Source organism: Lissotriton vulgaris, chromosome 2_1 (genome assembly GCF_964263255.1).
Source record: "Lissotriton vulgaris chromosome 2_1, aLisVul1.2, whole genome shotgun sequence".
NCBI classification, from domain to species: domain Eukaryota; kingdom Metazoa; phylum Chordata; class Amphibia; order Caudata; family Salamandridae; genus Lissotriton; species Lissotriton vulgaris.
This window is the reverse complement of record NC_141687.1, coordinates 1,445,498,703-1,445,513,122: the sequence shown is the minus strand read 5'-3', so window position 1 is coordinate 1,445,513,122 and position 14,420 is coordinate 1,445,498,703. Positions and strand designations below refer to the sequence as shown.

Below are 14,420 nucleotides of genomic sequence, written 5' to 3'. Positions count from 1 at the left end.
CATCCTGGAAATACGTTATCCCTTTTATTCCTTTAAATAGCCTATGCACTAACCATTGAAACCCGGCGGCAGCAGAAGCCAAACCGAAAGGCATTCTTATGAACCTATAACACACAAAAGGTGTTATAAATGCCGTCAAACTTCTGCTGCCTTCGTGTAGTTCAACCTGATGATAGGCTGATGTCAAGTCTATCATCGTGAACCACTTTACATTTTTTGTTTGTGATAACAATTCATCAATCCTGGGAAGAGGAAATGTATCAACAATAATATTTTTATTAAGATCCCTTAGATCAATACATAGGCGTAACCAATTATCAGGTTTCCGCGCGATCACTAAGGGGGCCAACCACTCTGCACTCTCTACAGGTTTGATAATGTCTTTCTTTCTAATTTCTTCAGTTCCCTCATGACGTCATCTCTTATGCTTATTGGAATATTCCTAGCCTTGGGACAAACAGGGCTAGCATTTTGTTTCAGGACAATTTTGTGAGTAAATCCCTTCAGTTTGCCTACCTCTCCAGTAAATACCTTGGGAAATTCTTTTGTAATGCTCTCAGTAAATTCTTTGTTAAAATCATTTATGAGCATAACTTGATCAGTTGCTTTAGGGTTCAAAATTATACCTAATTCCCCTTGATCTATCCACCCAGGAACAGAAGGACCTTTTTCAGCAACATACAACATTTCCCATGGTAGATCTGTCTCTAAATTTGAAAATTTCTTCGACAAAACCCACCATGGGAATTTCTTCTCCAGTATAAGTTACAGGACGTATATCTGGTGGCTTAAGTTTCTTATTGATGGAATTTGCAAATTGATTTTCCCACACAGCTCTTGCACAATAGTATAAGAGGAACCTGAATCTGCTACAATCTGGATATCAACACCTCCAATATTGATATCACAAACTGGTTTCTTTTTCTTCCCAGGAGTATTGATATTCAACACAACATTGTTAGAATCATCAGTATCAAGTATACATAATACTTCGTCATCAGAAGAGGACTCATTATTACTATTACTTGCTTCTTTACCTTCCACACAATTAACATGTTTTTTTGTTTTTGTTCGTCCGTCTCCTGCAAACCTTCGAAAAATGGTCAAACACACTGCAATAAGTACATTTAGATTTTAGAGCAGGACACCATTTCTCAAATGCGTTGTGACCACTATAAACACATCTTAACATACATTTTTTTTATCATTTTTGTTATCATGGTTATTTTTCATTTTAACATTGCCTCTTCTATTGTCACTTTTATAAATAGAATTGTCTTATTGTCAAATCTCGCTTTTGTTTGAACATTGGGTACAACATTGTTTTCATCATTTTTCTTTAAGGCAACTTGTGCACATCTTTTAGACATTTCGGCTTTTTTAATAATTGCAATTATTTCATTTAAGGCAGAATCCCACAAACCCATAGTTTTTCCTGAATAGAAGAGTTATTACAGTGCATTACAAGTTGATCTCTCACAAAACCACCATGTAAATTTTCAAATTGGCAATTTACTGAAGGTTTTTTTAGAGCTGAAACGTAATCCTCCACTGATTCTGACTTTTGTTGTTTTCTTTGGAAAAGCTCATATCTGCTAATGCTGACACATACAGTAGGTGGATAGTATCTATCCAAATCAGATAATGTGTCAAGAAATACATCAGCATTCTCAGTACTCGTTTTCTTTTCAATTTGTAAATAAATTCTAATGCCTTCCGGACCTAAATGATGTAATAACATCTTCTTTTTCTTAGATGTGGAGAATGTTTTGTCATTTTCCTCTTCCAAAGCATAAATGTAATTTGAAAAATATTCCTTCCAGTCAATCCACTTAATTGCAGGCTCTCCAGGACGTGGAAGAAAAGGAACCAAAGTAACTAGCCCAGTAGACTGTGAGGCCATAGTTATGATATAATAACCAACTAGTTCCTGTACTGAACAATGTAAGTAAGATCACTTTATCTGTTCGAATCTTAGTATTAAATAATCTTGAAACTTGCTCTCCTCAAACAAATATCCAAATCTAGGATTGGAATCCACATTAATACCAATTCACTAGTTACCTTGTTAGGTTGCCAGAAATTATACAAAATGGCTGCCACATAGGAGATGACCTTTGCATGATGACATCATACATTATAGATACAGCGTATCTGACGTTGCGTTCTATTGCTTGCGTGAGTTCATCATCACACAGCAAGTCGGAACGCGCCGCATCGGTTCAAGATGGAACGTCAAACAGGGTTGAAAAATGCATAGTCAACTGCGACGACCATCCAAAGGTACACTTTACATATAATTTTAAAATGTACTCATGACCACTGAATTAAGGTTCCAAGGTTACAGAAGAATGAATTAATTTTATTCGCTCAAACGTCGAGTCTTACTTTCAGTCGATAGAGTCCAAGAATGGATTTAATTTCATCCGCTCAACGTCGAGTTTTCCTTTTAGTCTATAGAGTCCATTCAAGTAGAACATTTCAATGTAGGTCTTCGTCGATATCGGCAGTATGCTCTGCTTACTTGTCAAAAATACTGCTCATAATACAAAGCATTTCTTCTGTTTTTTTAAGAAGAAGAAAAAATGTCTATATTTTCCAGGAAACGCAGTCACGGTTCTTCCAGTAGGTTCAAATTAATCCCGTCATGTCGCCATTGTTGTAAGGACTGCACAACAATGTATTTGAGTTTAAGTTGTTTGATGGTAAGCAGGTATGAGGAGATCCAATCACACACGACTAATATAAATGTATTCAACAACACCAGCAGATTGGAACAAGAAGCAATCAAATAACTTGCAGGGAATAAAGATATCATCATAAAACCTGTAGATAAGGGGGGAGCAACTGTTGTTCAGACAGCCATAGCTTACAACCAAGAATGTCTGAGACTCCTAGCAGACAGGAGGAATTACACTGTCCTGCATGAGGACCCCACAGATACATTATGTATCAAGATCCTGGTAATGGTGGAAGAAGCAGTGGCCCATGATTGGCTGTCCAGAAAAGAGGCGGACTTTCTTGTTCAGAAATCACCTAAGACCCTGTACTTCTACACCATTCCCAAGATACACAAGGATCTAAATAAACCCCCAGGGAGACCGATTGTCTCAAGCATCGATTCCATTCTTGAACCTTTGTCCAGATTTGCGGATGCCTTCTTACGTCCCCTAGTACAGGCTACAAACACATACCTAAAGGTTACCAAAGCTGTACTCCAGCTTTTGCATGACTTACCTTTTGACCCCTCCACCCAATTACTACTGAGCTTGGATGTAGAAAGCCTCTACACCAGCTTACCTCATGACGAGACACTCAACATCATAGAGGAGGTCCTTTTCTCTACACCTTGGAAATACCAGACACCAAGGAGTGTAGTAATGGGGTGCATTTCTCTGGCACTAATGAGGAATTTCTTCGAATATGAAAAAATACTATACTTGCAGAGCCACGGCGCCAGCATGGTAAGCACCTTTGCTCCTAGTCTGACCGGCCTTTACGTCCACCACCTGGAGACGCAAAAAATCATCTATCAAAGTAATCCCTTTAGGAACAACATAATAACATGGAGGCATTGCATAAATGACATTTTGATCATCTGGGAAGGTGACCTACACTCAGTTACATAATGTATGGAATGGCTCAACATGCAGAATACATTTTTGAAATTCACAAGCTCTGTATCACGTGACATGATGGTATTTTTGGATCTGAACATCTATCCAGAGGGAGGCTTCTTAAAGACAACGACTCACTTTAAACCTACCTCTAGAAACTGTCTCCTAAGGTACAACAGTTGTCATCCACGACACCTTCGTGATAATCTTCCGTATGGCCAGTTCCTCTGCCTAAGACAGAACTGTTCCATCGTGAATGATTACAAAACACAAGCAGTGGACCTCAAATGTAAACTTCAAAAACGGAAGTACCCCACACCTATAATAGACAAGGCCATGAAAAGGGCTTGTAACAACAACAGAGAAGCTCTCTTGGAAGAGAAGGTACAGAAGGAACCAAATAAAAGGCCAATCTGTGTGACCACTTACAATACCCACTCCAATGAAATTTCCAAGATCGTAAATAAACTTTGACGAACACTTGTATGTGGCGATTTGGATTTTGAAAAACTGCTCTTTGCCCACAAGCGAGGCAGAAACCTTAAGGACATTCTGGTCCATACCCGACCACGGACACACCAACCAGAACAACCTGTACTCCAAGGGATACAGGGCCACCACCCCTGTGGCAACTGCGGCAGTTGCCACCTAACGAAAAAGAGCAGACATCTGACCTTTAGGAATGCTAACACATGGGAACAAAGAAGTTTACAAATTGTAACAGTAAACCTGTCATATATATGATTACGTGCCCATGTGGGCTTGAGTATATCGGGATGACAACAAAACCAGCAAAAATCAGAATCCGCGAGCATAAGAGCAATGTAAGGTGCAAAAAAAGTACGACCAAAATGGCATCCCATTTTTTGACCGAAATGCACTCTGTGAACGACCTCAATTGGACCATAATTGAACAACTACCCTCAGAAAAAGGCCTTTTTGAGAAAGAACAACGCTGTGTGTTCCGTCTGGGCACCCATGTTATTGGGTTCAATGATGAAATTCCGTGGGGCCAGCTACACTAGCTTTTTTATAAACAGTTTAAAACCACCAGTATTACGATATATAACATTGTGAGATACACTCTCCTCGCATGCCTAGGTCTGGCATACCCGTTTTTTGTCTCTTAGAGCGGCAGTGACATCCCTCCATCAAGGTCACACAATGTGACCCATTCTTCTGTGGCCCTTGTGTAACTCATCTCGTTTTTAATAGCGTAGGCATAACATTCAGTACACCTATGTAGGTAATATGTGCCAACAATCACCATCCCATGTCCAACTGTTGTGTATATATACACTCTGTTATTGTTCAGGTGTAGCCATTTTTACAGCCATTTAGCCGTAAGTCATCCCAAATAATGACTTTTGTACATACACAGCCTATTTTCCCTTTATTTACACATGGGCTCCACGTTTGTTTCTCATCCTTTTGGGTAATTTGTCAGTGTACGCAAGTATCCCAATGAGAGAAGCTGGCAGGCCAGAGAATCATTTCGGCAGTTTACCGTGGCGCTGCCGCTCACTACGCGCATGCGCGTTAACAGTCCACTACTGTTTTCTCATATTGCATAGTTGCATGAGCGTTTCCTGCAATTGCGCAGTTGCCGTTCAATGTCACTACCAGTTGGGGCAAGTACGATGACAATGAAGCCCGGAATGACCTTATATGGCCTGTCTGTTATATCCCGATTTTCACCAATTAACTAAGATTGATGGGTGTATTTAAGGCTCAATCACCAGGCCTCAGTCACTATCGACGGAGCCGCGGTTGGGGGCAGTCAAGCGCCGGGATTCTCCTGCGGTAGTGAGTATGGCATAGCCGAGACAGATTACAGGGACACTTTTTCCATCAAGTGAGTAAACACGTGGCCATGCCTGTGGTACTGATTATTCTACCTACCTTTCTCCAGGGTGCTATTAAGCACTACGACCCCACCGTCCTAGAGGCTCATGATGCTAACCATTATTTTAGCAGCAAGTATATACTAAACTTGATTTCCTTAACATTAAATCCCATTTTTTATATACCTAGATCCCTGTCCATAACATCATCTGAACAGGTTTTCCTTATAGAGCGTGTGTTTTATGTTACATGTATGTGTTTCTTGTGTTTGTTTTTTTTTTACCAGGGCACCTCACAATAATAGGATGACAAATTTTGTCTAGATGTTGCTGCCCTCACTTTCTCTAGGTCACTGAACCAGCATGTTTGGATATTTGAAAACTGTAATACCATATGCTCCTTTTTGTGTTCTTTTTTTCCCTATGCTTTTCAGGTTCTCAGTGCAGATATCAATGAATACATAAGTAGGCACATAGTAGCCACTCTTACAGCTTAGAATAAAAAGAATCATTTTTTATAGGTACGCCAAGTAAACACGGCGACGTGAGTAAGGTGGGGATCTGTGCACCCCGTCCTGAAGAAGAAGCCCAGCTTCGAAGCATGTTGAACCATACATGAGGTGTTGTACATTAACATACAAAATACCTAAAAATCACCCTTTTACTAGTACCAGCACAGAGGCCCATTAAAATTATTAGACCTCACGTGCCAGGTACCTTTTAATATTAACTTTTTTTCACTTTTGGAACCCACCACTCACTCAACATACACCACACGCACCACACATAGCCAAAAGTGCTCCCACGTAGCCGTCGGTTAGCAGCACGCCGCATCCCGTAGAGGGGTGCCAAGACCCCAATGATGAAGCATGACACCAAGGGTCCTTTTGGTGTGTGAGGGGTATTTAAAGAACACTGTGTGCTCCCACCATTGAAGGGACCACTCTAACAACATCTTTAGGTGGATTCTTTTTGTTTAAGTAAGTCTGTTCAGGGAGAACGAATCCACTTCATCTCTCTCCTCCCTTGTTGTTATATTAATGATAAGTGGTGCAAGCCTGGAGCTCGGCTGCACCGTTTTGTATGAGCTGCATTTTGCATAGTGAATGTGGGTACAAACTGCAATTTATACATTAGAGAGTTATGATTGTTCCCCCAGTCTTTCATTGTCCTAATGTTGTAAAAAGGGTTCTTATGGGTAGAAATAAATTCTGATTATTAAAGAGAACTCTCAACCATGATGTTACATTTTAAATTCTGAGTTTGTGCTTCTCTAGACCAAGCACTCTTAAACTATCCTCTAAGGATGACTTGTGACTCATGCAGCTTGTAGTCCTTTGTCTTATATTACATTTCCTATACACTTATATACACACGTATGACGCTACGAACACTGTTTGTTGCCACTGCTGGGGTGGGACTCGGTCCCGCATCTCTCACCTGTGCTTTTGCGAGGGGGAGGAGCCCTACTCACTACGCTGGCCTCCTGCAGCGCAGGAAGCTACAAACACTATTTGTTGCCACTGCTGGGGTGGGACTCTGTCCCCTGGCTCTCACCTGTGCATCTGCGATTGGGAGGAGCCGTACTCTGACAAAAACCGTGGCGGCCTCCTACAGTGCGGGACACGCACGGAAACGCCTGGGATACGCTTGGGCATGCCTGGGACAAGGGCGGGCCCGGGTGGGCCCACCCACGCCCGTTGGAGCCCAGAGGAGGATGTGCTGCCCCCCTCTAATGTTTGGCTTCTGGTTGCCTTTCTACAGCCCAGCTGATACTGATTCTCTTTGGAAAGAAAAAGACTATACCTGTGAATTCTACAGGGGTAACTATATCCATGCTTGATACCTTTTTATTCAAAGCCTCCAATGCCATATCCAAGGAGATCACCCGGGCAGAAAGAAGACTCTCTTTGGGGGAAGATGGTCCTGCATGCAGTGGAGGGATCCCGCTTGTTAACAGGGTGTCTGATGGTATACCGACTCAGGGTCCGTCAGAAGCTATCAGTTTGTCTCTAGCTACTCAGATGCCCCCGCTGACACACCTATTCCCCCACACTTAAGAAACTAACAGCCTAATTCATGAAGCCCGATTCGGCTCGCAAAGGGCCAGATTCTGAGAATCTGGCCCTTTGCGAGTGAGATTTTTGCATTTGGGATTCATCATCCCAAATGCAAAAATCGGTAATTGCGTTTTCGCATATTTGCGATGGATTACATTTAAGGAATCTCTATTTGAGATTCCTTAAATGCAATTCATTATCCATTTAAAAATTGCGAAATCGCAATTTCGGGCCGCTATTTACCGCGAGGTCAAACCTCGTGGTAAATAGCGATAACTCAGAAAAATGCTTTTAAAAGCATTTTTCTGAGTTGCATGTTGCACACACACATGTCCTTTGGACATGTGTGTGCGCAACCCCTGTTCATATTAGCATTTAAGGGGTGCTACAGGGTGTCTTTTGGACACCCCTGGCACCCTTTCAATCGCTATCTTATTTGCGATTAGCTAATTGCTAATCGCAAATAAGGAATACTCCCCATTCATTCCTATGGGCCTTTTGGCCCATAGGAATGAATGGGGAGTTATTCCTTATTTGCGATTAGCAATTTGCTAATCGCAAATAAGGAATTAGTAGGAATCACATTTTTTTTGCATGTTCCTACATGAATCCCGTTTTGCGAGTCCTTAATAGCGATTCGCTATGAATCGCTATTAGGGGCTCGCAAAACGGGAGTATGATGAATCACGCTGATAATGAAGTCCCCCCCTTCCTCAGTCACTAACGGCAAGAGGAAGTGAGATCCAACAAAAAAAACTTTGCCCCTATAAAATCGAAGAAACCAAGAAAGTCTATACCATCACAGACTTTGCTTGATCCCGCAAAAGGCAATACTGAACTACTGCAGACACCTCCCAGCGTACAGGATGTCTTAGATAAAATAGCTTCCTTGCTACAACCAATTTTTCCAAGGTTGGATTCCATCAATTTTAAATCCAGGACCTGTTAAAAACTAGGTCCTCTCTAACACAGTTTACTGTACCTAACACTCAGTCTATACCCTTACCAAATGACCCCCTATGCCTCTTTTTCCACATCTTCAGGCTGGTGGGGGAAGCTATATGGACACCTCAGAGCCTGCCCCCAAAAAAGGCACATACTGTCAACATGCCCCACCTCCGAGGCTCTGATCCATCTGAAGGGCTACCAGTACTAAGAACCACAGGTACTTCTCCCCTGGGCTTGAGGGAGGACAGAACAATTCTTAGCAGACAGCTGGAAGGGTGGGCCAGACCCAGATCTTTGGGGTCCATTAACAACACTATCACCAATTCATCACAGATGGATCCCGCACAGCATCAAAAAGAATAAACCATTTAACCCTCAATCCACCCGTGACCTGACTTTTTGTTTTAATTCTGGTAAATGTCCCGATATTAAGACCAACTCAAAAGGAATCCACCAGTCAGATCATGGATAAATCACGCCATTGGCTTACTTATCATACTAGATCATGGCACCCATCCCAGAAACTTCTCATTATAGGAGAACTCCATGGGTAGGACCAACGGCAAAGGCTTATGAGGGTGATTGTATTGTAATAAGTTTTGATAGCCCACGTGTTGTGGGAGACTTAATATTCCAACACCCACTTCCTTCCAGCACAGCGAATCAGATCTTCCCGGCACTGCTGGGGTCTTTCTATAAACCCCACAGTTCCATAGGTAACAAGATAAAACACATAGTTATAGAATCTCCAACAGTTAATAGCAGGCCACTGATGCACAAAAACTACGGGCTTTCTCTCCTCCAATAGATTAACTCCATTAACTCCATTATCACACTTTGTCTGCCCGTCATCCTGTTGTGTCTAGGGGCCGCCCGCCATAAGGGGCGGGGGTCCCGTTTGGGGCATTAGGATGTGCCCACCACAGTGGCGGGCGCATCCTGTATCTTCAGCTGAAGATACATGCAATGCATTACGAAGCACAACGTGACAGGCACCGCTCGGTGCCTGCCACGTTGTACTTTGTAATGCTGGGGGGTACCATAGGTACCCCCCATGTGCACCCCCCACCAGCCCCGGAGTCCCTGCAGGGGCCCGCAACGGGCCCCTGAAGGGTGTCTCCGCATGCCTTGGCATTTGTACATGCCCATGCTTATAAGGCTGGCGGTGTCTCATAGACACCGCCACCATATTAAACCTTTTCCGCCCTGGCCGCAAGGCGACCGGGGCGGAAAAGTGGCGGACGGTCTTTCCGTCCGCAGCGGTCCCCCCTGCCATCCTAATATGGCGGAGGGAATTTAGGTGCTGATGGCAGGCGGATTGCCCCCTCTAGGCTGGCAATGGCTACCGCCAGCCTGGTGGGGGCAATCCGCCCGCCATCCTAATGGGCCCCTTAGACTCTTGTGATTGACTGGAGAACAACGATGAGGGTTCCCAGATATCAACTTATCAAGAGGTCTTTGGGATCGAAGAAAATACGATGCAGGGGAGGCAGGCGGGATAGGAGCAATGAGGTCCAACCTTTAGAATGATCGCATAATAGGGTCCCCATCACCGGAGTAAATAATACCACTTACACCCTACTCTCCTGGAATAGAGCTGGTTACAATAGCAAACGATGTAATGAGTAGTGGTTTAAAGTTTTCCTGAATTTCACATTATTTGTGCCCAAGAAACCTGGGAGACTGCCCCACTATTTGTTAACAGTTATCGATCATTTCAAACTTTGGTGGTACCTTCTAAAGTGGGTAGAGCCTAGGGTGGCCTACTCCGACTGATATCTAACACAGTTGCACTTAACATATTAAAGTTTGTCAATGATTCACCCTATTTTCACATCCTTTTAATCAAAGGCTTTAACAAATGGGGTGTACTGCTCTTAAACTACTATAACAATAACTTTGTCAATCCTGAGGTGGTAGTTGAGCATTTAGGTAATACTATAGAGAACTTAGTTGAGAACCACCGAAATCCAGTACAATTCATTTGGGCAGGAGGTTTTAATTCAAAAGCATGCCCAAGATGAGAAACAAACTTATGTGGGCTTTCAGATTATGGGGATGCCCCTATTACTCATTTTGATCAAGACCCCCATGGAAATGCTCTTTACAGCTTACTAACCACATGGCAACTCAAGCTCTGTAACAAAATTGACTTGGGCACCTAGCCCCTATCTTTCAAAGCACGGAACACTCCTCCACGATATTGACTATACAATCTCCTCAGTTACTCTCAGTGCTAGTATCTCTAAAACCAAGGCTAAATTTATTTAATTTAGCGATCCTGCCATGTTATCATGCACATTACTCTGGAACATATATAGGAAAAGCAGTGGCATAGTGGTGCCTAAGCCGGTTCTAGCCAGGAATAGTGGCTTTGTATGAAAATGGGATAAATAGATGACAATATGACAGCACAGTCGTAACAAATCTCATAATGTCCAAATATGAGGAGATCCTACTGTGTTTAGACCCACAGCTAAACAACACGCAGGTGATCGATACATTTGGTAATATTGTAATTAACATTACACATCAGTTAACACATCTGATACTTGTTAGAGACACCCCACAGCACCGCTGGTTCGAGAAGAACTGTTCACTAGCCTCATCGACTTTAAGGAAAGTGTTAAAGATACACCCTAGAGATACTAATAACATCCGCACTCTAAGATACCTATATGAACTGGCACGGGAAAATAGGCAGAGGCAGCTTAAATCTGAGGCATGGGAAAATTTAAAGCAAGCATCTGTCCTCCACAACAGCAAAGCTTTTTGGTCGGTGATCAATTTGCCTTTTTTGACAGGCAGTGGCGCGCCCTCGCTGGATGTTCACATTGATGAAGACTCCTGGATAAGGCATTTTCAGGATATTTTCCAAAACCAAAAGAGTCACATTTTAGAAGCTTGCCCTTATACTACGGATAAAACCCACCTTTCCTTTGATCTAGAGGAAATGGAACTTGCCTTGTCTCAGTCACCAATTTTGAAGGCAGCGGGCCAGATGGGGTCCCAATGGATATTTTTCTCACAAACAAATCACTCTGGTCCTCCTTGCTGATGGTGGATTTCAATGTAATAGCTAAGTCAGGGCCCCTACCCTCTTGGACAGCACCGCTAAACTAATGGGAAGGCTCCTCCTAAACAAACTTGAATCCTGGGCAGCGGAACAGAAGATTCTTGCTGAAGTACAGTATGGGTTCAGGCAGGGTAGGGGCACCACTGATCTGTGCCTTAACTTGACACTAATAGTGGAAAAGTATTCTTTGGTTAAAAAAGGCCAACTATATTTGGCCTTCATGGCCTTGTCCAAAGCCTTCGATTGTGTGATGCACAGCACACTGTTGAATATCATGGTGGAAATGGAAGGGGACATGTTGATTATTAATTTTTTTAGAGAGCTTTATACCAACGCCACAGCTATGGTCAATTATGGGAGGCAAGGTGAATGCACAACATCATTCAAAATCTAGAGGGGCGTCAGACAAGGGTGCATCCTGGCCCCATTCCTATTCGCCCTTTATACCAACAAAATAAATGAAGCATTGATTAACAATTCGAAAGACACTCCCAAGGTACAGTCAACTACCTTTCCAATTTTGTTTATGCGGACGATGCAGTGTTATTGGCAAGGGCCCCCCTGGCCATCCAAAATCGTATTATTCAATTTTCAGCCTTTATGTCCGAATTGGACCTCCAAGTTAACAAAAGTAAAACCTTTAATATGGTGAGGGGGAGTGCAAAAAAAAAAAGCTCAAAGAGATTGCACCTTGCTGGGGAAAAAAAAAAAGGTCAAGTCCTTAGCTTTAATTATCTACGTGTGGTTTTCGATTTTAAACTAAACTGGAAGGAGATGGTACAGACTAGAGTGCATCGCGTGGCCAAAAGCGTTGCCAGAATTTCTAGATTCTCAAAAAAACTGGTCAGCAAGCCTAAACAGGAAATTATTCAAATGTATCTGGTCAAATTGTCAGCAATTGCTACTTAAGGGGCTGCAATCTTGGGAATAACGGACGTCAAGGCACTCCAAGTCATAAAGCACAAATTTATCAAAAGACTATTGTGCTTCCCCACAGCATGTAACAACTTTAATACACACAAGGAAGCATGCCTGCCCTTCATCACTGACAGTATTAAATTGCCCCCCTTATCCTTGTGGTTGTAATTGTGGAAGATACGGATTGGTAACCAGGCAAGAAATCAAGGGACCGGGCGCTCAAAAATTGTGTTGGGCAGTGTGAAAATACAAAATTAGTATAGGTTGGTGCCCTAAGGGGAGAGGGGTTGGCTACCAATTCATTCACGTAAATCCCCACAGCAGAAGGGATACAGCAGAAACAAAGGGTCTCCCCCAAGCACTCAATAGAGTAACATTTATTCCAATATAAATGAGAAAGTCTTTGTATGTTATTCCAAGTTCCAATTCTTTATTCTTCCAATATCAAGATAGTAAGTTACAAGCATGCTATATTCACTGCTCCACCTCATAGTGACCTCCATACAACTAGGATCCTTAGGAGAGACCCCATCAGTGCTTAAAAACATGAAACAACACTTTTACTGGTCTTAGATCAAGACAAAGTATCTCTGATCAGTATTAACGCTAACACTTGTAATAGAACTAATAATCATTTATCATATAATGTCACAAAAACTCAGTCCACACTCAGGGTTCTGTAAAAAAAGGTAAGTATATGTAAAATCTGCACGTGAGTCCCTACAGGTAACTACTGACGAGATCAATTATGCCTCATGGAGAAATATGACATTACGTGTAGTAGCGTCTCGGTTAAATCTAAACCCTCAGTTAAAACCTCTAACTCCATACGCTTTTCTAAATCTAAAATTGTATGGCTGGTGAACATAAACGATAAGAGTCAGGTAGGGCATAACGTTTCCGGGACATTTAATACATTATCCAACAAAGTATGTGCAATCTGATGCTAACTTTTAACTTAATATAAATACCCAACTTCCAATACGAACCACAATCTCTCCCAACTATCTATAAACAAAACCTCTGTAAGGTTGACAGGTGCTACTGCGGAAAACAGATGTGCCTACATAACGTACTGGTATGGGTTCCAACGTAGTGGAAATCCCTCCAGTTGGCGTGCACCGTGGGCGCCATCTTGGAGTGACGTTCGTTACGCACACTCCTGAATCATGTGATAGAACGTCATGTGTTAATCAAAACGTACAAATGCCATCTTGGAGTGGTGTAATATATACACAGCTCTGGAGACTTGTGACAGAACGTCACTTGTTCATCAAAACGTACGTCCCCTACCTTTAAAGGGTGCAACACGTACAAAAACAAAAGCCAAATGCAGTTGGATAATACAGGAATGGAACAACAACAAAATAAATTTCAATAGTAGTAAATGCTAGATAAATAATAGACCGATAATCACCTATATTGAGGTTGAACGGACAGAACTATGTTATAATGCTCCCGTACCAGTAACTATTACTGTATCATGTGACGAACTGCCAAGTTACCGTTACTGAATAAAAAGAAAACTAGCCATCCTAGAGAGGGCAATAAAATATAAAAACTCCTGTTTTCCCTCATTACATCCTAAGCTTGGGCCTGTCATTACCGTGGCCAAGCATTCAAAATGCACCCAGTGTTAAAGAAACCCATCTCTGAACCAAATATGTATCCAAGGCTTGAGCCCGCCTCTTACGTGGCCAAGTGGTCAAAAAGTACACCTTGTGCCAGAGTAATCTATCTGTAAAGTTACCTATCTCAGTAAAAAAGGGGAAGAAAAATCTAGGGATTGGAGGACAGGTTAGTGGTGATAGGTAGAGCGAATAGGAAAAGATATATGTGGAACCAGGGTAGGGCAATAAGATCCCAAAGCCCCAAGTCGATAATAAGTGATAACAGTTTGTCCATAGTTGCAATTACATTAACATTATAGCAAAAGTGTCTTACAAGTTGACATAAT

At 42.3% G+C, this 14,420-nt stretch overlaps 1 protein-coding gene across 3 annotated transcripts in view; it reads left to right on the top strand.

Annotated features, from left to right (window-relative positions):
- The first annotated feature begins 5,284 nt into the window (after nt 1–5,284).
- Nucleotides 5,285–14,420, top strand: part of LOC147732730 (NXPE family member 4-like) — a 572,962-nt gene continuing 563,826 nt past the window's right edge. For 2 of the 3 annotated variants that reach the window (XM_086957286.1, XM_086957290.1), the window contains exon 1: nt 5,293–5,472. The gene's annotated coding sequence lies outside the window, so the exon portion shown is untranslated. Of the gene's footprint in view, nt 5,473–14,420 lie in introns of all 3 variants that reach the window. The other variant, XM_086957288.1, reaches the window with a different exon arrangement.